The sequence below is a fragment of the Trachypithecus francoisi genome, unplaced genomic scaffold (assembly GCF_009764315.1).
Source record: "Trachypithecus francoisi isolate TF-2019V2 unplaced genomic scaffold, Tfra_2.0 Lachesis_group2, whole genome shotgun sequence".
Lineage (NCBI taxonomy): Eukaryota > Metazoa > Chordata > Mammalia > Primates > Cercopithecidae > Trachypithecus > Trachypithecus francoisi.
Genome location: NW_022681465.1, coordinates 153,643,254 through 153,671,033, shown reverse-complemented (window position 1 = coordinate 153,671,033; position 27,780 = coordinate 153,643,254). Strand labels below are relative to the sequence as shown.

Below are 27,780 nucleotides of genomic sequence, written 5' to 3'. Positions count from 1 at the left end.
AGGCTGGTCTCGAACTCCTGACCTCAAGCAATATGCCCACCTCGGCTTCCCAAAGTGTTGGGATTACAGGCGTGAGCCACCGCGCCTGGCCCCAGTTTCTTTAAACCTGCTTTGTAGTGATGGTCTTAAGTCTGCTTCTGGACAAATACTTTTCAGGATCCCTTGGAGGTGTTAGGAAGCCTTATAGCCACTGTGCGCAGTACAACATGATTTCAATTGGGCACTTAAAATGTTCAGCTGGGGCTGAGCGTGGTGGCTCACGCCTATAATCCCAGCACTTTGGGAGGCCGAGGTGGGCAGATCACGAGGTTGGGAGATCGAGCCCATCCTGGCTAACACGGTGAAACCCTGTCTCTACTAAAAAAAAATACAAAAAATTAGCTGGGTGTGGTGGTGGGCACCTGTAGTCCCAGCTACTCGGGAGGCTGAGGCAGGAGAATGGCATGAACCCAGGAGGCGGAGCTTGCAGTGAGCCGAGATGGCACCGCTGCACTCCAGCCTGGGCGACAGAGCAAGATTCCTTCTCAAAAAAAAAAAAAAATGTTCAGCTGGGTATTATCAATGTTTCTTTTTGGTTTTTGAAGCTTAAGCTATTTGCTATTTGTCCTTCCTATCTATCTAGGGCCTGCTGCAAGTGAAAAGAAAGGGTGTAGTCTTTCTCTTCTGAAGTTTCTGATCCTTCCAGAATTAGAGCACAAGAAAGTAAGAAGTGACAGAAAATATGGTACTTGTCTCATGTCAAAGCTGGCTTTGCACTCTCCCACCTTCCAGTGTGGCCAATGTTTAAATCTTGCTTCCTCCTGAAGCACTTTTGTGGTGCTTCTCTTCTCTTCTCTTCTCTTCTCTTTGGAGATCTGCACACACACACACACACACACACACACAAACACACACTGCTGCTGCTGCAGTTCCCAGTGGCCTGGGCAAGTGCACTCCCCTCTGTCAGTTGCTTTTGCCCGCTCTGGCCCCTCATAATGTAACAGACCATTTCCAGTTTCTCTTCTGCTCAGGCCTGTTTGCCCTCTGACATTCCTATTGGTCAGGATCTAAAATGCTCTCTAAAGCATCCCCCTATACATGTGCCCCACCTCGGGTCTGTGAGAAACAGGTTCTTTGCCCACACAAGCTCTGAACAAATCCCAGCATCACAAAGCAGCTGCTAGCACATATGGTGGCTTCTACATTTTTCAGGCTGGAGTCAGAAATTAGACCACTCTGCCCTGATAACTGCAGGAGAAGACACATATCAAACTCTCCGAGGAGTCCCTTCAAAGCCCTTCTCATTAGGCTTGTAGTGAAACACAGGTATCCTCTTTCTTTTGGAGGGTGTACCCATAGTACACCAATACTTTGCACCAAATAAATCCTTTTCAGAAACATTCTCTTCATATCCAACAACTTCTTTTCCCCTTGATAGGGGTGAAAGTTTGAGAGTCCCATAAGTGATTGTCAACTGTTTCCTATGAAAATTTGCATCATTGCTGGCACCTCACTTTGATATGACATGGATACTGCATATTGGAGCCTTACTGAAATTTCCAAATAACACAATGTCATCAAACAAGGGATTTCGGGAACCAAGTGGTTATTTTCTGAGTATAGGTAGGTAATATTACCATTCTCCTGTCTTCTTTCAAGGAAGCTTAATTGTTCTCATCTCTAAAGTGGGCCCTCATCCTTTCCTTGCTCAGTAAGAGCAGTAAGAAATCTTGAGGATAAAGATGACTCTGCATGGACCACAGGCCCTTGGGAATAGTTAAGTAATCTACAGAGGGAGCCTCTTCCATAAAGAAGGTAAGTAGAGGTGAAGGGCGTGATGGAAAGAAGAAAACGCTAATTTCATCAGTGTTTTTCTGATCCCCCCACCTCGGTTTGGAGCTGTCCTCTTGTTGTATGAAGGTCTCTATTATAGCCCCCAAAGCAATACTTATGCACAACACAGCCAGCGGCCGCTGGGCTGCCTTCCCCACCTCATGTCAGAGAGATCAATAATCCTTGGCTCAGTGTTTCCCTGGTGTATTTGTATCTGTGTCTATGGGTTTAAGGTGGGAGGGGTAGATGTCATCACCTTTGACAAAATGGCTGAATATCTTTACTTTATCATGATGAAAGGACTTCTTGGTCTTCTAGTTCAGAGCCAGAGCCTGCCTTGCAAGGAATTCAAAGGCTCTGATCTGGAGCTGCTGTCAAGCCAGCAGATGGAGTCACAGTCCTCTGTGTGCCGCTGGGCCTACCTGGGTTGGTGTGCAATGTGATGCTGGGCCCAGCTCTGCAGCCAGAGGGGACAGGGAAATTAATAAAAATGATGGCACCTCATTGCCATAACTGTTGTCCTGTCTGCACAGGAGTTCGGTAAAATATGCTCCTGGGGAGGTTGCTTTCATGTGTCTCTCTGGAATCACTGCAGAAGCAACTGTAAGGAGTGAGTGCTCGGATGCCTGAGATAACTGTAGGGCATGGGGCAGGGAAGATGCAGAGATGACAGAACCAAGTCCTGGGCAGGGAGGAACATGGCACAATTCCCTCACCCCTGCAAAACCTCGTGGGGGAACAGGGATACAACCAGTGGCTCTTGGAGAAAGGGCAGCCCTCAGAGGAAAATTTAGACAATGATGGTGAATTACCATCTGCTTGACTTACTCTCCTCTGTCTGAATTGCAAGCACTGGAGTCCCTTTTACTAACATCTGTAGACTGCTTAGGAAATTTGCTTTGGGGCTAGTAGAGTTTAAGCTTCCCCGAGATTACTTTTTCCTATTCTCTAAGCACCCCCCACACAGCTTGATAGATAGTAGCTCTTAATAAATCACAGAGGCGTGAATGGTGCTCCCACTGAGAACTCTTCTCTGCCCCTCTCCAGCCTACAGGAGGCCTTCTGTGAAAGGAGCCCTCTCCACCTCCCCTCACAGCTTCAGAATGGAGGTGGGGCAGTGGATGGATTCCTACTCTCTGTAACTATCCTCTCTGACCTCCTCTATTTAAATAGCCCAAATTCAGAAGTAGGAGTGGACCTGAGGACCCAGCAGGATAGTCTCTCTAGCCCATGGCCTAACCACTGCGGATGCCCGGGAAACCAGGGGGCAGGTGGGCCCACCACCCCCAGCTGGTCCTTTGCTCAATCCTGAAGGCATCTGTGAAGGGAGTGGGGGTGCTTGGGTTCTTAGCTGCAAAGCAGGTGGCATGGTCTCCTCTTTGGGAATCCAGAGGTATCTGGCAAGTCTCTCGGCCACAGGCCTCCCTGGGGACCAGGGCTCTTTGAAGAGAAGAAAAGGTTCTAGGAACAACAAAGCTGCTGCTCTTGATGAAAAAGTCAGGAGGGAAGAAAATGAGACTAACAAGGGCTGAAGAGAACTGTCTGTGGGCTGAAGAGAATGTTAATGGCTCTGCTCCCGAGCTTCAAAGCCTGAGCTGGGAGGAGTGCAAGCACATGCCTCAGCTGTCACCTCCAGAATACTTACCAAGGACTGAGGCTTGCAAACATTCCCAGCCTGATTTTCCCAGATCAAGCAGAGCATCTGCTAAGGCAGAAGAAAGAGAAGCCATTGGGAGATCCTAGGCCTGGTTCAGCTAGCTGGGGTTTAAACTTAACTCTTCCGTATCAGTCAGCAATGGGGTTCCCAGAGGAATTTAGGTGGCAGAGAAATGACTGGTGGGGAAATGGCTCTCATGGAACAAAGCAGGCTAATGCTTGTCTGTTTTACCTGTTTGGAAAATGGTAGCTGCTGTGGACTGAATTGTGTGCCCCCAAAATTCATATGTTGAAGCCCTATTGCCCAGATGATATTTGGAGGTGGGACTTTGGGGAGGCAGTCACATTAAAGTGAAGTTATGAAGATGGGGCCCTCAGGATGGGATTAGTGCCCTTATAGAAAGAGACACCAGAGGGCTGGGTTTCTCTACTCCACCTCCCCCCTCTCCCTCTTACTGCCCCCTTCTTGGACTTCTAGCCTCCTGAACTGTAAGAAGATAAATGTCTGTTGTTTAAGTCACCCGGTCTATGGTATTGTGTTTTAACAGCCCAGGCCAACTAACGTGTAGCTGTATTGGATGCCATTGGTACCCTGCTCAGATTCCCTTTACCTTTTCAGTGTATCCATCCCCCAGCTGCTATCTGGGACTCCAATAGCTCACAGATCTCCCTGCATCCAGAAAATTGCTCCCAGTGTGTAGGAGACCCTTTGGACCCTCCTGTACCCATCCCCTTCAGGTTTCAGCCAAGAGGGTACAAGGACCAGCCCCTTCATTGCAAGAAAGGATCAGTTCCTTGGTGTTATTTATGCTCTTGAGTTCCCCCCATGGAGTCAGGCTGAGGCTAAACACAAAGTTCCAGCCATATCCTTCCCTCCTATCCTTCCCTGCTTCCTTCATTCTCTTTCTTCTGAAGTCACATCTCAATAAATCGTGTGCCTTGAATCCTGTCTCAGGCTCTGCTAATAGGGAACCTGACCTAATACAGCTGCTCTCCCAAATGATAGAGTATTGAGCAACCCAAATGACTGTAGAGAGCCCTGTGAGTGTAGTGATGATTAATGCCCAATGACAGCGAGCATTGGGAACAACAGCCCCTCTCCCTATGTTCAGAAAACATAGAGGAGTAAAGGCCCACTGAGAAAGAAGTGGAGTGTGTTTTTCTAGCAATAGATGGCTCCTTCAATAGGCATCTGGCAGACAGCTGTGCTAGCAAGGGCGTAAAAAGCCTTGTTAGGAGAGAGCCACAGGCTGAGGTTTCATGGGTTTAACCAGCAAAGGAAGCACATTGACTGGAAGAACCTTTGAGCCATGACTAGGCAGTCATTCGGATAGGTCTGTACTATGCCTGGGAGCCAGCTGCGCCCTGAGCGCCACACTCCCCTGGGCAGGGTCTGGAGCTCTCTGGAAGGAGAAGCCCAGCACCTGCCCAGGGAACCGGCTGCTCTGATGAAAGGCCCCAGGTACTTGCGTCTTGTCATCTCTCTGCTATGCTTTGCTCAGCTTCTTGGCCTCTTCGTGACGCTATTTTGTTCTTAGGACTTTCTTTTTCAATCTTTTTGCAATTGTTCCCTTTAATTTTCCTCCTCTTTCCTTTCTACCCCCTGCTTTCTTCTCTGAGTCTAGGCTTCATTATTAGGGCCTGTGAGATTGGGTCTGGCTCCATTTTTTAATTTTAATTTTAATTTTTTGAGATAGTGTCTTGCTCTGTTGCCCAGGCTGTAGTGCAGTGGTGTGATTTTGGTTCACAGAAACCTCCGCCTCCTGGGTTCAAGCGATTCTCCTGCCTCAGCCTCCTGAGCAGCTGGGATTATAGGCATGTGCCACCACGCCTGGCTAATTTTTGCATTTTTAGTAGAGATGGGGTTTCTCCACGTTGGCTAGGCTGGTCTTGAACTACTGACCTAAGGTGATCCACCCACCTCGGCCTCCCAAAGTGCTGGCATTATTGCCACAGTGCCTGGCCAAGGTCTGGCTCTATTTTGGAAGGATGAAGGTGGATCCTTATGTTCTTCCAATAAAGCATCTCCAAGACAATTCCTCATTGCTTCTGTCACCTCTTAGAGCTTAATTTCAATGCATTGTTATATTGAAGACCTCCTTCCCCTAGTGGTGAGGATGGGAAGGGAGTTGGCGAGGGGGTGAAGAACTCTCTCCGGCAAGGCCACTGGGTGGTACCTTGATCCGTCTATTTTGATAGTGATCCCCAGGGAAAATGTGAGACAGAGAGCACAGTAAATGTTTATCAAGATGCTCCCAAATATTTAGGGATACACCTCAAATACCTCTGACCTCTTTAGCAAGCGCTTAGTTGACTCACTATTTCTAGAATCAGAGTGGCTTCTGATTCTTATTCTCAAGAGATCTGGAATCTTGTGGTTTGATTTAGAGGCGAAAAGGAAAATTTTGGATAACTCTTATCTATTTCCATAACTTTTCTCCCAACATATTTTGTGGGAGGGAATAAAATAGGGGTAGTGCCAGGAATGGTGGCTCATGCCTGTAATCCCAGCACTTTGGGAAGCTAAGGCAGGTGGATCACTTGAGCTCAGGCATTCAAGACCAGCCTGGCCAACATGGTGAAACCCTGTCTCTACCAAAAATACAAAAAAATTAGCCAGGCATGGTGGTGTGCACCTGTGGTCCCAGCTACTTGGGAGGCTGAAGGATGAGAATGACTTGAACTCAGGAGGCAGAGGTTGCAGTGAGCTATGATTGCACCACTGCACTCCAGCCTGAGCGACAGAGCAAGACTCTGTCTCAAACAAACAAACAAACAGGAAGGTAGTATAAGGACTGTGTCCCAGAGGGACAACTAACTAAAAGGTAGCTGTTTTCTTTCAAACATCTCCAGCAAAATGGTCGACTGGCTTTAGGAAGACTAGATCCATGACTTCAAATGATGCATCATGGCTGGGGCGCTGTGGCTCACACCTGTAATCCCAGTACTTTGGAAGACTGAGGTGGGAGGATCGCTTGAAACCAGGAGTTCAAAAGCAGCCTGGGCAACATAGTGAGATCCCATTTCTACAAAAATAAATAACAATTTCAAAACACCAGCTTATTAAAAAACAGGCCGGGCACAGTGGCTCACATTTGTAATCTCAGCACTTTGGGAGGCCAAGGCAGGCAGATCGTGAGGTGAGGAGTTTGAGACAAGCCTAGCCAACATGGTGAAACCCCATCTCTACTAAAAATACAAAAATGCCGGGAGTGGTGGCTCACACCTGTAATCCCAACACTTTGGGAGGCCGAGGCGGGCAGATCACGAGGTCAGGAGACTGAGACCATCCTGGCTAACACGGTGAAACCCTGTCTCTACTAAAAATACAAAAATTAGCTGGGTGTGGTGGCCAGCGCCTGTAGTCCCAGCTACTCGGGAGGCTGAGGCAGGAGAATGGCATGAACCCGGGAGGCAGAGCGTGCAGTGAGCCGAGATTGGGCCACTGCACTCCAGCCTGGGTGACAGAGCAAGACTCCATCTCAAAAAAACAAAAAACAAAAAACAAAAATTAGGCAGGTGTGGTGGTGCACACCTGTAATCCTAGCTATTCAGGAGGCTGAGGCAGGAGAATTACTTGATCCTGGGAGGCGGAGGTTGCAGTGAGCTGAGATTGTGCCACTGCACTCCAGCCTGGGTGAGAGAGCAAGACTCTGTCTCAGAAAAGAAAATAAACAAAGCAGCAAACACACACACACACACACACCACACACACACACACACAAAACAAATGGTGCATGGGGTACAGACTATCTCTGTTCCTTGGCTTTGCTTGTTGCTGCCTTGCTTCAGGGTCAGACAGACTCTCCACATATGGCAGTCAGGTGGCCACCAGCAGCTCCAAACCAGTGCTACCCTCAGAACTCACCATTCCACAGAGACAGTATGTATTTCTCCCATAGCTCCTGGAGAAGGCTGGAGAGCACTGTGATTGGTCTGGTTTGAGTTCTATGTCCTTCTCTGAATCAGTTGCTGTGCCTAGAGGTGTGGAGTGATCTGATGGGCTAGGCCTGGGTCATGTCCTTACCCCTGAAGTCGAGGGGAGGATCTTGCCACTCCCAGGACCATGTGGTTTTGGAATAACTAAAGAGACTGATCCCCTAAGGAAGCAACACTTGGGGAGGAACTTGTGTTCATTACAGCATGCATTGTCTTTTTGCCTTTTTGACTGTAGAGTACATCTAGCTCATTCAAATTAAATTGCTTAAGAAATACAAATGATGGGCTGAGCGCGGTGACTCACGCCTGTAATCCCAGCACTTTGGGAGGCAGAGGTGGGTGGATGACTTGAGGTCAGGAGTTCAAGACCAGCCTGGCCAACATGGTGAAACCCCATCTCTACTAAAAATACAAAAATTAGCCAGGCATGGTGGCGGGCGCCTGTAATCCCAGCTACTCGGGAGGCTGAGGCAGGAGAATCACTCGAACACAGGAGGCGGAGGTTTCAGTGAACTGAGATAATGCCGTTGTGACAGCCTGGGCGACAAAAGCAAGACTCCATTGCGAACAAAAAAAAAAAAAAAAAAAGGAACACAAATGATGGGTTCAGCAGTCAATTATAAGAGGTACTTTCTAGACTCAGGTGTGACACACTATATGAAACTTGTTTTGTTGCCTTCATTCTAAACAGCTGGTAAAGTATTTATTTGGCTTTATAATAGTTCACAATGGAGGACAGGGCAGGGACCCATTAGAAATGACAGGTGACACTGGTCTTGGGGACAGAGTCTTCAGAAACAGGCAGTCTTCCTCTTGAGAGTGAATTTTATTTTATTTTTTGAGAAAAAGTCTCACTCTGCCACCCAAGCTGAAGTGCAGTGGCACCATCTTGGCTCACTGCAGTCTCTGACTCCCAGGCTCCAGCAATCCTCTCACTTCAGCCTCCTGAGTAGCTGGGATTACAGGTGCGTGCCACCAGGACCAGCTAATTTTTGTATTTTTCGTAGAGATGGGGTCTTGCCATGTTTCCCAGGCTGGTCTTAAACTCCTGTGCTCAAGCAATCCTCCTGCCTCAGCCTCCCAAAGTGCTGGGATTACAAGTGTGAGCCACCCACCGTGCCAGGCTGAGAGTGGATTTTAGATGTTGTGACATTGTAACAAATTTTCAGTTACAGGTAATTGTCATAGATAAAGATTCCACAATGGGGCTCTTTAAGCAACATTTTCTTGAGTATGAGTGGGCTTTGGGATATGAGTACTGATTTACTAACTTCCTGCTGTCCTCCCTCCCATCTCTCCATGCACAGCCTTTGTGGCTGTTAGGCAGGCAGGCATTAGTGTGTACTCCATGGAAGCATGTGGGTTCTCAGGCCGGGAGCTGGCATTCAGCGACCTGGCCGGAGCACAGTGTGGAAATGAAAAGATAAAAACCTGAGACATGTGATGGGGGCTGCAGTTTGGAATAAATGGGTTCAGGCCCTCTGCCCAGTCAGCCGAATGCTCTGGCAGCTGCTGCATTTAATGGACGACTCCATTAACATCTCCCTTAAGGGAGGGCTGTTAGGGGTGGAGGAAAGAGTGTGTCGGGGTGTGTGTGTGTGTGTGTGTGTGTGTGTGTGTGTGTATAGAAACTAAAAAGGCTTGGAGTTTTCCTCCATGATCTCTTGGAGTCTATTCACAGTTATAAATCTATTGTGTTGGCATTTTTGGTTTCCTGGGGGAGCTTTGTGGTTCCGTTTGTCTGTGTACCATGGCAGACTTTGGCAGCTGAGGTGGAGCTGGGAAGGACAGCAATTTGGATAGGGTAGAAGGGGGGCTCAGACCACCTGCCTTCTCAGCCCCACAGGCTAGGGAAGATGATAAGGAATACATCTTTTCCCCTTTGTTTTTTGTCTCTGTCACCTAGGATGAAGCACAGTGGCACAATCAAGGCTCACTGCAGCCTCAAACTCCTGAACTCAAGTGATTCTCCCATCTCGGCCTCCTGAGTAGCTGGAACCACAGGTGCACACTACCATACATGGCTAATTTTTAAATTTTTGTAAAGATGGGGTCTTCCTGTGTTGCCCAGGCTCAAGCAGTCCTCCCACCTTGGTCTCCTAGGGATTACAGGAGTCAGCCCTTTCCTCTTTGTAATGAAGAAATTGTCAGTTCTGGAATTCACAAGATAAAAACATGAGGGACTCTGGGGTACCCTCAGAACGATTCTGTGATGATGTTGGCACATAAGGAGAGGGAAGGGAAGGAAGAGGCGGGCCCCAGGATCCAGAAGCGGGGTCGTGAGTGACAACATACTGGCCATTGCAGGAGGAGAGGAGGGCCAGGTCTAAAGGGGGAACACGGGAAGCACAGACTCATCTGCCTGGCGTGCTTAGATTCAGGCCCTCTCTGGATGGAGAGGAGGAGGAGGTGCCTCTTCCCATGGCTAATGAATGAGACTCAAAACGTGCCAGATAATCATGGTGTCTGAGTCTTCCTGAGTCCCTCAAACACAGAGAACACAAAGGGTAGTAACAGGAAACCAGGTTTCCACTGAGGGATTTTCAGTCCTAGATCTTCCCACTCCAGCCTTTTAGCTGCTGTCAGACCATATTAGGGCAGAATCTTGAACCCAACCATATCACAGCTGCTGGGGATTTCCCCCAGAGGAGAGAGAGCAGTGTGACATGAGCAGGCAGAGAAGCTCTGATCCAAGACTTTGCTCCTGGCATCCCTGAATACCCTGACTAGCTCACCTCTTCTTAAAAGTCACTTTCAGAGGCAAAGCTAGGTATTTGGGGGTGGTGCCTACCCATGAACACACAGAACTGTATGTGACTTGCCCAGAGACAAGTTCTTAGATAAAGGCTGTGATTTGCAGCCATAGTGGCCTGACCCTGAGTCCTGGGTTGGCAGGGAGGCCAGGGTGGAGGGTACAGCGGACATGACCCTGGCTTAGAGGTGAAAAGTGCGGGGTTCAGGTCCTGATTCTATCCTGTGTAGCTGTGTGACCTTGAGATAATGCTAAGTTCTATAAGTTTTAGTTATTCATCTCAAAAATGGAAATAATAATACTTTCCTCAGAGTGTTATCAAAATCATATAAAATCACTTTGCAAAATGCTGTATTGATGGAAGGAATGATTTCCTTTATTCATTCTGTCTTCCAGATCCAAAGGCCACTCTTGGGAATGTGTGACAGCTATTGGGTTCAAGGGAAGCATCTGGAAAGGTGTGTGTGCAGTGAAGGCAAGAAGAGAGGAAGGGGGAGTAAAAGATAGGGGAAGTGGTGATCCTTGTAGTCATGAGGACATGACATGAGCTTCTCATTCACACAGTAAGAGTCAATAAGCACCTGGTGGAGGCCACTGGCTGGAAACATCCAAGGGCCTGATGCTGCTCCGATACAGGGGGGGCAAACAGGGGCAGCCAGAAAATGGGGTTGCGAGCATGGGGAGAGAGTGAGGGGCAGACTCGTGATGAGGTGCTGGCTGTGACTCTTCAGGCCTCGGTCTCAGATTCTGGCTTCTCTTTTTCTGCATCTTGTCCGCCTTCATTCCCACTGCCAACCATTTGGCCCTGCGTCCCACTTCTAAATCTCCAGAGAGAGAATTTGACGCCCTCCCCTCACCAGGTTGCCCTGGTTCAGAGCTTGAACTCTCATTATAGGGCACATGGTTGCATAGGATAAAAACAGTAGCTCAAATTTTTGAGGGACTCCTATGCGCCAGGTACAGTGCTAGGTGCATATCTCGCTAATATAATCCTCTAAACAACCCTACTGCAGTAGCTTCTAATATTTTCCCCATCGTGTAGACAAGCAAACTGAGAGGCTAGATAACCATCAAGTGGTAGAGCTAGGATTTGAATCCAGACCCACTGACTTCAGAGCCAGAGCTCGTAAGCAGCTTCTGTACTGCTTCTGAGGTAGGAAGGACTGTGAGTGAGGCTGTACCTCTAAGGAGGTGAGTGCTCTCTTAGGAGCTGTGAATGGGGATGGCATGAAAAGGGCTCCATTGCCATTTCAGGTTGATAAACACTGAGGGAAGGCGTACATGGCTCCCTGACATGTTCCAGCAGAGAAACTTTCTCCCTTTGTCAACTCTGGAGTTTCTTTCCCAACATTATCTAAGCAGAGAACTCATTTTTATTTTTTGCAATTGCCTACTAATCTACAATGGACTACAGGACTACTGGTTTGGGAAATGCTCTCCTAGACTTACCCTCCACCGCACACCACTCAGCACCAGGGGTAATGGCAGCTAGGATTTCTGCAGGGCACCAAGTGTTTGGTGGCCAGTCAGTTCGGATGGCAACCACAGGCTGGCAATTAGCCAGGGTCAGGCAGCAGCTGCCATCCCCGGGCTGATGAAGAAGCCATCCAATAGAGTTGGGTGGTTTATTTCTTGCTTTCATTTCCCTCTGTCACTGCTCTTGTCTAGACCCTTTACAGGTCAAGTCTGCACTGTCACAACAGTTTCCTGACAAGTGTCTGATTCTTCCCTGCCAGCTGATTCTTCCCTCCAGTCCACCCTACATACCTGGCCAGATCTGTCTTCCTAATATGAGGCTTGGAGCTTGCCACTTGCCTGTCCCAAATGTATTAATTCAGCTTTCAGGACTGTCTTGGTTCCTTGTTCCCTCTGCACACCCTATGCTGTGGTTGAAGCTGAATAATTTCAGGCCCCTCTGTGCTCTACACATTCTGTTTCCTCCAGCCAGTGCTTGAAGATCTCCTTCCTGTCTCAGGAAGGGAGGGAATTTCTTTCCCAACATTATCTAAGCAGAGAAATCCTTTTTATTTTTTGCAGCATTCCTACTAATCTACAATGGACTACAGGACTGCTGGTTTGGGAAATGCTCTCCTGTCATAGTCTTGTGTTCTCACTCAGTCACTTACCCATTCAATAAGCATTTATTTTGTGCCTATGTGCCAGGTCCTGGGCTAGAATAATACACACTCCTTAACCTCGAGGAGCTAATAAAAACAGATACATCTACAATGGAGTGATGTGTATTATGATAGAGTGATACTCAGGGTTTCACAGGCAGGGACACTATCTCTGCCTGCGGCCAAGAGCCATGTCAGAGTAGGCTTCCTGGAGAAGGGGATGTTGAAGCTTAAAGGACGAAATGGTGTAAGGCATTTGAAGGCATATGGTATGCCAGGAACTGGCCAAGGATGTGTTGGGTACCTGGATCTTTGCAGTAGGCTAAGCAGGCAGGTTCTCCCCAGCCTCCCTGTCCTCAGGGAGAATCTCAGGCTAATTCTGCTGACCTGCAGAAGCCAGGTAAGGGGACAACACTTGTTCTCATCAGGAGGTGGGGTCTAGGGGCTGAAAGGTAGAAAGGAGGACAATGCCTGACATGCTCCCTGCATTCTGTTGTTCAGGGACTGATTCCTCCTCCTCCCCAGCTCCCAAGTCTCCTCTAAGAGATACAGACATTCAAGCAGTTTGGTTGCCAGGGGCAACCCCAGAAGGCAACTTCATTCCAAAGGCAGACACTGAAGCCCCTACCCGGGGGCCTCATAACCTGGCTCTGATAGACAAGGGGTAGGTGGCTCAATTCGGCCAGTCCCCTTTGGGAAGCAACAGGATAGAGTCTGAGTGGCGCGTGTGGAAGATAGCCCTTCTAGCTACTCAGCAGGGCCCCGAGAAAAGAAAGGTGACCCACAAAACAGTAGATGGCATTTTAACCCACACAAATACTTAATATGAGTAACATAACCTTGTTTTTCTGAGATGCAGCCTAATTTATTTCAGGCCTCAGGCTTAGTAACTAACCGCTGACAACCTGCAGGTCTGGTGCATGTGCGTGTAGGTCTGCAGTGTTAATGAGATTGTAGAGGTGGTGAATTTCTCTTGTTCACAATTTTCCTGCTCTGTTGAGGCTGTCCATCACTAAGTTGCTCCTTTTCCTGAGCTAGGACTTGTGATCTGGGAATATAGAGACTACCTAGAAGGCAGAGGTTGCAGGCTTCTCTTGAGAGAGCATTCCTGGTGCAAATGACATGCAATTGGGTTTACCAATGCTGCCTGCTTCTTTCTCTTGTTCCTGTTATTCTGCCTGCTTACATTGCCCTCTGCTCTCCCCACAACGAGAGAAGCTTGCGCTATGTGGAGTCAGAACACCTGGGTTTGTTTCTGCTCTGTGACTTGGACGATGTATTTAATCATCTTGAGCCTCAATGTTTTTTACCTGTGAAATGGAAACAGGTTATTGGCCAATCCAGGGTTATTGCAAATATCAAATGAGATAATTGATGAGAAAGTGTTTTATAAACCAAGCAATGAGGAGGAGGAGGGGGAGGAAGTTGCTGAGTGTGCTAATTGTTACTGTACTAATTGCTGTTCTCTTTGTTTATATTATCTCTTTTTCTTTCTTTTTTTTTTTGAGACAGAATCTCACTCTGTCTCCTAGGCTGGAGTGCAGTGGCACGATCTCGGCTCACTGCAGCCTCCACCTCCTAGGTTCCAGTGATTCTCCTGCCTCAACCTCCTAAGTAGCTTGGACTATAGGCGCGTGCCACCACACCCGGCTGATTTTTGTATTTTTAGTAGAGACAGGGTTTCACCATGTTGGCCAGGCTGGTCTCGAACTCCTGACCTCAAGTGATCCACCTACCTCGGCCTCTCAAAGTACTAGATCAGCCTGACCAACATGGTGAAACCCTGTCTCTACTAAAAATACAAAAATGAGCCAGGCGTGGTGGCACATGCCTATAATCCCAGCTACCCGGGAAGCTGAGGCATGAGAATTGCTTGAACCTGGGAGGCGGAGGTTGCAGTGAGCTGAGATGGTGCCACTGCACTCCAGCCAGGGAGACAAAGTAAGACTCCATCTTAAATAAATAAATAAGCCTCAGCCGGGTACGGCGGCTCATGCCTGTAATCCCAGCACTTTGGGAGGCCAAGGCGGGTGGATCACCTGAGGTCAGGAGTTTGAGACCAGCGTGGCCAACATGGTAAAACCCTGTCTCTACTAAAAATACAAAAATCAGCCTCCCAAAGTGGTAGGATTAGAGGCATGAACCACCATGCCTGGCCTATAGAGCCTTTAAGAGCAGAATCTTCCTGCTTTCTAATTTCTTCCAATTTATGTCAAATCACTGCCCTCTGGCCCAGCATGTCCCAAACACATGAGCCTCCTTTCTCATCTCAGGGCCTGACATGTCAGGTCTAGTTTAGGGCCTTTGTACTAGTTGTTCCCACAGCCTGGAAGCTGCTGCTCTGAGATCTTTGCCTGGCTGGCACCTTCTTATTCAAATTTTATCCTAAATCACAAATCTTTCCTGATCTTCCAATTTAAAATAGCTTCCTTGGGGGCAAAAACGTAGACTGTACACATGTACTTGCTTTTGTATGAATACATTTCTCTGGAAGGAGGCACAAGAAATTAACATTTTGTTGCTTATGGGGAAGGAAAGTGGATAGCTAGGAAACAGGGCAGGAAAATAGACTTATCTGCATATCTTTTTCTATTTTTTAAAAAATGTAGATTCATTAAATATAGTATCTATTCAAAAATTAATTAAATAATAAAAGAGAAAATAAAGTAGGCCCCTGGTGAGCATCCAACCTTCCTTCCCCTTCCTTCCTTCCTTCCTTCTTTTTTTCTCTCTCTTTCTTTTTTAGAGGCAGGGTCTCACTCTTTTCCCCAGGCTGGAGTGCAGTGGTGCGATCATAGTTCACTGTACCTTCATGATCCTCTGGCCTCAGCCTCCCAAGTAGCTAGGACCACAGGTGTGTGCCCACCAAGTTTGCCCGGGTATTTTAAAAAATATTTATTTTGCAGGAATGGGGATCTTGCTGTGTTACCCAGGATGGTCTCAACCTCCTGGCCTCAAGTAATCCTCCCCAAATGCTGTGATTACAGGAATGAACCACTGTGTTAGCCTCTTTATTTACTTTATAAATTTTGTTTACAAAACAGGTAGTAGGCAGATTCGGCCCATGGCTATAGCTTGCTGATCTGATCCCTGCTCTATCATATCTTATTTGATATATATCCTGGCACTGATTATTGGTTTCCTCATTTCTTATCTGCCTCTCCCCACCCCCACATACTAGAATGAAACCCCATGAGAGTAGGGTGCCTCTCTGTCTCGTTACCACCATATGCCTACACCTGGAACCATTTCTGGCTCATAAAGACTCAGTAAATACTTGTCGAATGAGTATTTGAATGTATTATGTTTGTCTGGGCTGAAGAGAAGAGCAGCTCTATTTGAAGGGAGATAAGATGAGATAAACTTCTGATGGCAGCCCCTCTAGGAAGAATAATTTCTAGTTTGATCATCCTCAAGACAGTCCAACCTGTAGGTCTTGCCTCAAGGAGGAGCTGCTTATGCCTACTTCCTGACAGCAGATATGAAACTGAGTAGTACCTGTCCTCCTAGGACATGTTCCAGAAGAGAGGAGAACCGATGGATTAATCACTTTTCAATTTGAGAAGAAAAAGCACCTTACACACACACACACACACACACACACACACACACACACACGAGACCTCAGAGCCCAGGGAAGCTGCTCAGTTGGCAAGTTGGGCTTCGCAGACTAACAGTTGCCCCACCTGAGGGTATGGAGGAACTGGAATTCTGACTACCAGAATGACATGGGGAACAGCCAGGACCTGGAGAAGGGGAGAAGGTGAGGGGAAGTGGGAGAAGGTGAGGGGAAGTGGGAGAAGGGAGTTTGGCACATTCCAATTTAGGCAGCACATTGCCCTGAACAAACAGCCTGAATCACCATGTGCTTATTAATTTAAAAACTGTTTCTGAATCAACACATTCTTTGCCTGTCCAGGGCTGGGCTTTTTGCAGCCATGTAGCACACTGGCCAAGAAAGTGTGGGGTCCTGAAGGAGAAATGGCTCTAGAGGAATCACCCGAGCCACTGGGCACTGCCTCCCAAGGCTTGGAAGACGGCGCAGAGGGTTCCCAGGCTGTGCTACTTTTGTTCCCTTGGAAGAAAGTCAGTAGGCAGATGCCTCTTCTACCTCCCCCAACACTCTCTTCAACACCAGACTCCCTCTCTAGCTCACTCAGAGGAAGCTGGGAAGGTTCCAGTGGCGCGCTCCTGAGAAGCAGTGGAAAGGGCCAAGGTTACGAAGTTACGCAGGTATGGGGGCGAACGCTGGCTCCCTCACTTGCTAGTTGTGTATTCTCTCTCTCTCTCTAGCTCTCTCTAGCTCTCTCTCTCCCTCTCTCTGTCTCTGTCTCTCTCTCTCTCTCTCTGTATCTCTCTCTCTTTTGAGAGATGAGGTCTTGCTATATTACCCAGGATGAAGACTGCACTCCAACTCCTGACCTGGACTCAAGTGATCCTCCTGCCTCAGTCTCCCAAATAGCTGGGACTCCAGGCACACGCCACACCGCGCACTTGGCTGTAATCTTGATCAAATCATGTAAAATCCCTGAACCACAAGTTGTGTTTTTTTTTTTTTAATTTTTTTCTACAGTAACACCCAGTGGAGTTATGTAAATTAAAATAAAGTAATGTGCCTAAAGCACAGGGACTAGAGAAACAGCCTGATAAAAAGAAGGTCTTGGGGAGGGAGGAGGGCAGGGTATTGCCCCTCCAGTGGCCAGCAAGGAAAATGATGGGGCCCATCTTTGGGTACTTGCAGCTGAGCCCACAGAGTCTCCTGTTTTATCCCCGCACAGTAGGGAATGTCCTTTGACTTTCCTGACCCAGGACCTAGCTTGGCAACGCGGGTCCTTCGGTATTCAGACCCGTCACTTGGCTCTCCCTGACTGGTTCTCCCGGAGTTTTGAGAGAGCTGAGAGGTCGTTGAATCCTTTCTCCTTCCCTCTTGTAGTGATGTCTCTCCCTCAGACAAGCCCAGGGACTGCTGGCCATCAGCTGAACCCGAGGGGAGCGAGGCCACAGCCCATGAGATGTACCCCACACTTCCTCTGCCCCGCCCCCCAACCAGGACTGTGTCTGTGTTTTTCAGGGTGTACTGCTGGAGCCCTGGGAGGAGGGGGTTGGGCAGCCGCTGGCGCTGCTGCTGGTGGTCTCTGTGCTTGAAGTGCCGATGGTATCGGAGTCCACGCACCCAAGGCCCAGCACTCAGCAACATTCTCTGGCCCAGCAGAGGGGTGAGAGATCAAAGGAGGGGGCGTGGGGCATGGATTGCTTCTGGGCAGACCCATGGCAATGTGACATGGTGTTTCCCGCCTGAGTGTTACTGACTGTGTGGCTGTGCCTGCCACGCTCGTCTGGGGGGTGTGTGTGTGTATGTGTATGGGTGGGTGTTGGGGGGTGCACAGACGCTCTGGGCATGTAGGGGGGTCAGCACTAGGGGGGCTTCTAGGATTTGTCTGTAGTCTCATTTCTGCCCTCCCTGCTCCTGGAGGGGGAGCTGTAACTCAGCCCGGAGGCCACCTAGCTGATTCCCCTCCCCCCACCCACCAGCCGCTCACTGTGTCACAACAAGGAGCTTTGGCAGAAAGGGAGGGGAGCGTGGGTGCTGCGAAGAGAAAAACACCCCAAAGTTTCAGAAAAAATGGCAGGAGAGATGCCAGCACCCAGAAGCAGGAGCCTTCTGCTTCGCACAGCCTGCACTGCTGGGCTGGGGGGAGACCACGGTTTCCTCTCTTTCCTTTCCCGCTCCCCGCCCCTTGCTGCGTGATATTCAGGAAAAGGAAATATTACAGTGAGGGGAGAAAGGGAACAAAGAGATGCTTTTCAGAGCGGTCATGGGATCTTTCCGTAGCCGCCAGAAGACAGAGTTCTGGGCTCTGCTTGCTCTGGGCAAAGTGGGGGTGTGTGTGTATGTGTGTGTATGTGTGTCTAGAAGAGAACAAAAAAGTGAGAGAACGTGTGTGTTAATGTGTTAGTGTATGCATGCCTGTGAGTAAATGTGTGTTAATATGTGTATCTGTGTGAATGCGGATGTGAATTGGGTGAGTGTGTGTGTGTGTGTGTGTGTGTGTGTGTGTGTTGGGAAACAGTAAAGATATAAGCAGACAGAACAAAAAGCATCATATACAAGGTTGGTTAGATAGCTGCCCTTGGATAGTCTACACATGAATACTTGAAAACTGTGCAATAGGTTGGCCATTACCCAATATTGCGCAGCATTAGATTAAACGTGTATACAATGAAAAACCTCAAGACTGACAATTTTTCCTCATGCTTTTGAAATCAGGGTATTTCACTTGGGCAATGGCTCGTTTTCTGAAGGGTAGAAACGTCATTTACTCAAAGCTCAGAATACAGTTTTTGTGATCATTTCCCCTAAGTAAGGGCTAGAGTTTCTCTTAGCATCATTTGCCTACAGAATATTTTGAGTTTGTAAACAAGATCCCAAGGGGAATATTTATCCCACTCAAGAAAACAAGTTACTTTTACCTCTTTGAAATATCTGTTTGCATTCCAACAATATGGTACTTATAAATCACTCCTTTCTAGAAATTTATTAAAGCAACTCTTAGAGGCAATACTTTTAAAAAATAGCAAGGCTGTATTTTTTTTTTTTTAATTTAGAGGCCTACAATGAGTTTTAACGCTTATCTGGCTTAGTGATGTCTATTCACTTATTATTATAATAACTTCTTACAATTAATGAATGCTCTTCATGCACCAGACCCTGCATTAAATGCTTTACATACATGCTCCCATTTGGTCCTGCCAGCCAAGGAAGTACTGTTATTTTACAATTAAGGGGTAGAGAAGTAACTTAACCAGGGTCAGGTAGGTAATAAATGTCAGGGCAGAACTTAAATCTGAGTTTTGAGTCCAAAGCCCCATGCCTTACCCTATATGCTCAGTTGCATTTCCTTTTCTATCTTTCTTTCTCCTTCCCTCCCTCCCTCCCTCCCTCCCTTCCTTCCTTCCTTCCTTCCTTCTTTCCTTCTTTCTTTTTTCAATCAGAGTCTCACTCTGTCACCCAGGCTAGAATGCACTGGCATGATCTCAGGTCATGCAACCTTTGCTTCCTGGGTTCAAGCAATTCTCAAGCCTCAGCCTCCCATGTAGCTGAGATTATAGGTGCACGCCACCATGCCCAGCTAATTTTTTTGTATTTTTGGTAAAGACCAGGTTTCACCATGTTGACCAGGCTGTCTCAAACTCCTCACCTCAAATGATCCGCCTGCCTTGGCCTCCAAAAATGATGGGATTACAGGCGTGAGCCACCGCGCCTGGCCCATTTCTTTATATTTCACTGCCCAAACATGCCCAAACATGTCCAAACATGAAGCATGCAGGTGCCTCCAGGTGCCTACAGAGGGCTGTCCCCACAAAAATCCTGGCTCCTGGTCCAGACCCACTGTTAGGGCCAGTGCCTGGGCATTATGGGTCAGTCCAGCTCTGAGATTTTAATTCCTGTTGTTGGAATGAGGGAATAAATCCAGCTCTGTTAGGCACTCAATCTTTCGGTATTTTTCAGTTTCTCTGGGGCAGCAGATTTTTTCTTAGGGTCATCTCTGAGAGAAGTATGCCTGGAACATTGGCATGAGGAAATCAATCAATGCAAAGCATATCAAGAGGTATGTATTCAGCACCGTGAAGACCAACCCAGAGAGAATAAGCTCAGAAGGTTGTAGGAAGAGTGTAGGACTTTGGAGGTAGAGCAATGACCCTGCACTCCCTCTAGAAGGGGTGATGGAGAGGGAGAAGGGAGGAAAAAGAAGGTGATGAAGAGAGGTTGAGGAAGAGCATGTGGGGTATGTGCAGCTGGAGGAAGCAACTGGATGAGTAATGGAGAGCAGCTTTATTACTTTGACTTTTTGAAATAAGAACCAGCTTATGAAGGTGGGGAGGGAACAGCCTGGAAATGAATTAATTGAGAAAGGAAATTAAAGCCATCATTTCTGCTCTGTTGACGAGCAGATGTCAGCATGCCTCTAGCCTCCTGCTATATTCAGTGCTTTTCTAGAGATAAACAGTGGAGCTCAAAGAGGTTCCAACAGGGCCTGTACTGAACACTTGAAGGCTCTAGGATATTTTGGTCATGAGAAAAGAGGGCTGGAAGTTGAGGACCAGGCTTCTAGGCTCTGAGGATTTTTTTTTTTTTTTTTTTTACATGAGCTATTTCACAATTACCAGTAGATTTAACCGCAAAACTGAAGGGAAATCAGGTAAGGATTTATAAAAGAAGAAATTAAGATGCTGGTATTCCTACTGAGATGACCCTAGGGAGAAAGAAAAGAGTTGGAAGCACCTTTGCCAAGCCACTGAGAAGCTAGCATTGAGGGCAGAGAGTGCTTGAAGCAAACCAGCCTTAATGCACTCTCTTAGAAGCAGCCAGGGCAGAGAGCAGTGGGTACAGGCAGTTCCAGCAATAGCTGGCTAAGGAGGATAGAGAGGGAGGCTGGCTCAGCGACCTAGCCTGGGAAAGCAGCCCCTGTGCTGAAATGCATTAGAAGTTCTCTGCCCTGTATCCCAGCACTTTGGGAGGCCAAGGTGGGAGGATCGCTTGAGCTTAGGAGTTCAAGACCAGCCTGGGCAACATAGAGAAATATAGATAGACCTCTATATTTTTAAATTTTTTTATATTTATATTTATTTTTTATATATTTATATTTATATTTAAATATAGATAGACCTCCTCTACATTTTTTAGAAAATAAATAATTTTTTAGAAAATAAAAAATTAGCCAGGTGTGTTGGCATGCACCTGTAGTCTCAGCTTCTTGGGAAACTGAGGTGGAAGGATTGCTTGAGCCCTGGAGATGGAGGCTGCAGTGAGCTTAATTGTGCTACTGCACTCCAGCCTGGGCAACAGAGTGAGATCCTTTCTCAAAAAAAAAAAAGTTATTTGTGAAGACTTACTCCCAGCAAGGGGAGACAGGCAGAGTGTACACCAGAAACCAGGTATCTTCAACAGGGATATTTTGGATCTTTTCTGCATCCAGACAAAGGAACTTATTTACTAACAGCTGGCAGATATGGGCAAAATCACAATTTGATGGGTTAAACAAGGTCTGTAGCTTTCTTTTAGGTGTACAGACCTAGCACAGGGAGCAGTTTTCCCCTGGGGTAGACCTTGCTGACTCAAGGTCTATACCTAAAGTCCTGCCTTTCAAAGGCAACACTGAGAACCTGGGATAGAAAGAGAATTTAGGTGGTACCATGAATGTCAGATGTCTCGGGCACAGGATTCTGTTGGACCAGAGAATTCGAGTCTCCTGTTGGAAGCATGGTTCATAAATAATGCTGGAGACCAGATCTGATGGGTCATGCGTGTAATCCCAGCACTCTGGGAGGCCAAGGCAGGCCGATTACCTAAGGACAGGAGTTCAAGACCAGCCTGGCCAACATGGTGAAACCCTGTCTCTACTAAGAATACAAAAGTTTGCTGGGTGTGGTGGCGCGTACCTGTAATCCCAGCTACCTGGGAGGTTGAGGCAGGAGAATTGCTTGAACCCAGGAGGTAGAGGTTGCAGTGAACTGAGATCGAGCCACTACATTCCATCCTGGGTGACAGAGTGAGACTCCATCTCAAAATCAATCAATCAATCAATCAGCTGGAATCAATGAAGTATGTATTGAACATTTTTGGGGGGTTAAATAGGGGATTCGAGAAAAACAAACAGATATGAGACTGCTCTGACTCTTGAGGAAATTAACGTGTCTTCTAATCGGATTGGCCCCTCCTCATGCCCTTTTGCCTCTTCACTGTTTTCATTCATGTAATCATTCACCTCTACACACACCCTCCTCTTTTCCTGTCATCTTCCTTCTCTGGCTCTTTCCTGCTTCCTTTGGTCATTTTCTTTTCTTTTCTTTTTTGAGACAGAGTCTCGCTTTGTCACCCAGGCTGGAGTGCAGTGGCATGAACACGACTCACTGCAGCCTCCTGGCTCAGGTGATTCTGCCTCAGCCTCCTGAGTAGCTGCGATCACAGTCATGTGTCACCACACTCAGCTAATTCTTTTTTATTATTTGTAGAAATGAGGTCTTGCTATGTTGCTCAGGCCTGGTCTCTAACTCCTGGGCTCAAGCGATCCTCCCACCTCAGCTTCCCAAAGTGCTGGGATTACAGGCGTTAAGCCACCTCACCCGGTGCCTTTGGTTATTTTCCCCGCTGAATGTATGGCAGTCTTTGTTTTCATTCTCCCACTTGGTCTTCCCTAACCTCTGGGCACTTTGTCCCTTGGTTTTCCCACTCCTTCCCTGCCCCTGGGGGATGATAACCTCCAGCTTGCTGGAGGGCTCCAGAGAAGGTTAAAATTCTGTGATCCTGCAAGTGTGTCTGGAGTTGGATGGGCACATGTATCCCTGATTTTCCAGTTAGAAATTGCTGGAATGGGCTGTAAGGGAGGGAAAACTTTCCCTCTACCCTTTGAGATTCAACTATTGAGTCTATGAAGTACACTGACAACAGATTAACAGGAGGAAAACTATACAAATATATTATGTGCACAGGGGCATTGCATGAAAGAAAAATGAGTACCTCCAAACCCAGTGAGATGTAGATGTTTACATGCCCTGTTCATTGGGGGGGGAAGGTGTGAAGGGAGATATAGGCAACTTAGGGGACTGTAATGATTTTGGGGAAAGAGGAATGGGCCCTCAGAAGAACAGGTGACATCCTGAGACGGTCTGGGTATGAAGTGGGCCTCTAGTTTCCTCTCCTGGTTAATCTTCCCTGGTTGATGAAATTTCTGGGGAGGGGACTCAGGACAATGGAGTTCCTCTTGGAAAATCTGTCCTTAGGCAGATAAGGGAAGTTCAGAGAAAGCCTCTCCCTGCATTTGCTGTTTCCCAAGTGTCCTCAGTTTGAGGCCCAAAGCAGCATATTTTGGGGTGGCATTTTCTGAACTCCTTCAGAGCTAATCTGTCAGAAGGCAGGTGGAGCCTGGGTCAGAGGAATCTGGGCATGCCCAAGTTACATAAAAGTTATGCGTCAACGAGCACATCCTGCTCCACTTTTTTTTTCTTTTTTCTTTTTAGAGATGGGGTCTTGCACTGTCACCCAGGCTGGAGTGCAGTGGCATGATCATGGCTCACTGCAGCCTCAACTTCCTGCCTACCCTACTTTTTTAGTATAATAGCTGAAAGATATGGAATGTGGAATTGATGAAGGGGGACTCATTAAAATTACAATAGCAATTAGGAACAAGCAGAAAAAGACCACAGGCAAGGACAGTTTCATGGGTAAGATCATATGGTTTCCCACATTTTATATTTGGCGAGGGCTTAGGAGGGATCAGCACACCCAGACTACTCTCCAGCTACAACTTCAGTTTCAACAAAAACCTAAATTTGATGCCCTTGACCCAGGCCCTCTTTCTCTTTCCTGAGCACTAAGGCTTCTGTTGGTGCTCTTGGCATTCGTAGCTTCAAGGCGAGGGTGAATGGGTTTGTGTTAGTGACTTTGTGGATGAAAGTACACTTGAATTTTCCTTGCCCAGCCTCAGCACTGCCTCAGGCATTAAAGACTATGAAATCTGCACTGGTGTTTTGGTCAGAGAGTGGAGTTGTCTCAGACCACTTTTTATACCCTATGTGAGAAGGAACTGTCAACCTAAATAACGATCAGAGAGGCTTTCTAAAAGAAAAGGTCTTTATTTTGGAATGGACATTGCAATGGGAATATGAATATGCATGCCATAGTAAACTGTGTGAGTAAAAGAAGACAAAGTCTCACTTTTTTTTTTTTTTTTTGAGACACAGTCTCACTCTGTGACCCAGGCTGGAGTGCAATGGTGTGATCTCGGCTCACTGCAACCTATGCCTCCTGTGTTTAAGTGATTCTCCTGCCTCAGCCTCCCGAGTAGCTGGGATTACAGGCATGTGCCACCATGCCAGCTATTTTTTTGTATTTTTAGTATAGACGGGGTTTCTCCATGTTGGTCAGGCTGGTCTCAAACTCCCAACCTCGGGTGATCGATCCACCTGCCTCAGCCTCCCAAGGTGCTGGGATTACAGGTATGAGTCACCACGCCTGGCCTTTTTTTGTTTTTTTTTTTGGATACACGGTCTGGCTCTGTTGCTCAGGCTGGAGTGCCGTGGTATGATCTTGGCTCACTGCAGCCTTTGGCTCCCAGGCTCAAGCAATCCTCCCACCTCAGCCTCCCGAGTAGCTGGGACTATAGGCGTGTACCACCATGCCTGGCTAATTTTTATATTTTATGTAGAGATGGGGTTTCATCATGTTGCCCAGGCTGGTTTCAAACTCCTGAACTCAAGCAATCTGCATGCCTTGACCTCCCAAAGTGCTGGGATTACAGGTGTGAGCCACTATGCCCAACCTGATAAAGGCTTTTAAAGGAAAAATTATTTTAAAATAATTATCCTTGGCTTTAAACATCAATACCAAGGGTGATGCCAGTCTGAGCTTGGACAGGCAGTTGCTGGGCAGATGTCCTTGCATAAGTATTTTTTATGTAATGTTGTGAAGGCCTTCATGCAAGGTTGTGAGTTTTACAGTCTTTTGTGATTTTTTTTTTTTTAATCAAGCATACAAGCATGAAAACCCTCTCTTCATGGCCTGCCCTGATTCTGTTTGTCAGGGTTTTCTTTTCTTTTCTTTTCTTTTGAGACAGAGCCTTGCTCTGTCGCCCAGGCTGGAGTGCAGTGGCACAATCTCAGCTCACTGCAACCTCCGCCTCCAGGGTTCAAGTGATTCTCCTGCCTCAGCCTCCTGAGTAGCTGGGACTACAGGTGCGTGCCACTATGCCCGGCTAATTTTTTGTGTTTTTAGTAGAGACGGGGTTTCACCGTGTTAGCCAGGATGGTCTCGATCTCCTGACCTCATGATCCGCCTGCCTTGGCCTCCCAAAGTGCTGGGATTATAGGCATGACCCACTGTGCCCTGCCTGGATTTTCTTAACATTAGTGACTTTATTTTAATTTTGACAACTTTCACAGAACTTAATTGTAGTCCCTTAATCCATAGTTGCCTCTGATTCTGAACTGCCCAGAAAAAAAAGACGTTAGTTGGTTCCTTGGGTTTTTTTCCTTCCAGTCATTTATTCATAAATGGTGTCACACACTGGAGATGTGAGAATGGAAAAAATCATGGTACCTGCCTGTCAAGAACCACAGTCTTGTAGGGGAGACAGGGATAGAAACCACAATACAGGGCTGGGTGAGGTGGCTCACGCCTGTAATCCCAGCACTTTGGGAGGCTGAGGTGGGTGGATCACCTGAGGTCAGGAGTTCGAGACCAGCCTGGCCAACATGGTGAAACCCTGTTTCTACTAAAAATACAAAAATTAGCTGGGCATGGTGGTGCATGCCTGTAATCTCAGCTACTCGGGAGGCTGAGGCAGGAGAATTGCCTGAACCTGGAGGGCGGTGGTTGCAGTGAACCGAGATCACGCAATTGTGCTCCAGCCTGGGTGACAAGAGTGAAATTCTGTCTTCCATCCCCCACCCCCCAAAAAAGAGGTCACAGAGTAGAATTTGGTGGAGGTAATTGTTCCAGGGTCCCAAGTCCAGTAGGGCTTAAGCTGTCTCCTATCCTGGTCCTCAAATGAGGAATTCTTTTCTCCGTTCTTCTCTTCCTTTATTCCACAAAGATGTAGTGAGTGCTGTGAGTTAGGTCTGAGTTAGGTTCTGCGAATATATAAATGAACAAATACCACTCCCTGCTTAGAGGAGATCACGGACTAGTTCTGTTCTTCCCAGACTCCATGCTAGGGTATTCACTGGTCCATTTCACTATCATGATGAAATAAGGAAAAGCAAGAGACAATGTATTGAGTCTTTACATAAAATTAAATGTATTCAATATAAGATCTTTTCTCTTTAGTTTGAAGTTATATTCTTATGTACATTCTTTCCTCAAGACATGTTCATAGTAGATGGTAGTCATCACTGATTTGTTTATTTCCTTGCTTGCCGAAATGAAAATTAAGCAATCTTTTGTCATATCACAAAAAGTGCATGTGTGTGTTAAGTGGCGTTACTGGTTAAAGATTCATTTCCTCATTATTTCAAAAGCGGGATTGAGGCGGGGCACGGCTGTAATCCCAACACTTTGGGAGGCCGAGGCAGATGAATTACTTCAGATCAGGAGTTTGAGACCAGCCTGGTCAACATGGTGAAATGGTGAAACCCCATCTCTACTAAAACTACAAAAAAATGAGCTGGGCATGGTGGCACATGCCTGTAGCCCCAGCTACTTGGGAAGCTGAGGCAGGAGAATGACTTGAGCCCAGGAGGCGGAAGATGCAGTGAGCCGAGATGGCGCCACTACACAATAGCCTGGGAAATAGAGCAAGACTGTCTCAAACAAAACGAAACAAAAAACAACAACAACAAACAAAACCAAAGTGGGACTAAGAGTGACCCTTTCTCATCTAATAAAGTGGATCTTATTCAGGGAATATGGATTTACCAGACATGACAAATGCGGGCTCTCATGCCACTCCCCACCCTCCTTAGACTCAGAAGGGAGGAAATGGGAGCGCCCCAGGCCTCAAGAGAGGCAGCATTAGCTCTTTTCTTGTTACCCTTGCGCAAGACACCAAGAGCAGCAGCCTCTTGAGACCCTGTAGGAGGCAGTGCGGGAAGTCCTGGACAGGAACCAGTGCAAGCGCCAGAAACTTTTGGGAACACTGGAGCTACAGATCCGCTTGAAGAACTATGACCCTCAGAAAGATGAACGCGGCCGGGCGCGGTGGCGCAAGCCTGTAATCCCAGCACTTTGGGAGGCCGAGACGGGCGGATCACGAGGTCAGGAGATCGAGACCATCCTGGCTAATACGGTGAAACCCCGTCTCTACTAAAAAATACAAAAAACTAGCCGGGCGACGAGGCGGGCGCCTGTAGTCCCAGCTACTCGGGAGGCTGAGACAGGAGAATGGCCTGAACCCGGGAGGCGGAGCTTGCAGTGAGCTGAGAGCCGGCCACTGCACTCCAGCCCGGGCGGCAGAGCAAGACTCCGTCTCAAAAAAAAAAAAAAAAAAAAAAAAAAAAAGAAAGATGAACGCTTCTTGGGCACTGTCATCTGAAGTCCACTCCCCACCCCAGGTTCTCCACATGTGTCCTGGGGGACCAGCAGCACTGGGATGAGGCCAAGGCTGTGGGTGTCTCCCACGTGGACATCGAGGTGCTGAAGAAACTTGACAAGAACAAGAAGCTGCCTAACAAGTATGATGCCTTTTTGGCCTCAGGGTCTCTGATCAGGCAGATCCCACAAATCCTGGGCCCAGGCCTAAATAAGGAAGGCAGGTTCCCTTCCCTGCTGATGTACAGTGAAGACATGGTGGCCAAAGTTGATGAGGGGAAGTCCATAATCAAGTTCCAGAGGAAGAAAGGGCTCTGTCTGGCATGACTCTTGGCCATGTCCGGATGACAGACGACGAACTTGTGTACAATGTCCATCTGGCTCTCAACTTCCCGGTATCACTGCTCTGGAAGAACTGGCAGAACATCTGGGCTTTATACATCAAGAACACCATAGGCAAGCCCCAGTGCCTATGTTAA

General features: G+C 47.5%; 1 pseudogene; it reads left to right on the top strand.

Annotated features, from left to right (window-relative positions):
- The first annotated feature begins 19,851 nt into the window (after positions 1-19,851).
- LOC117066118 lies at positions 19,852-27,780 on the top strand (annotated as a pseudogene).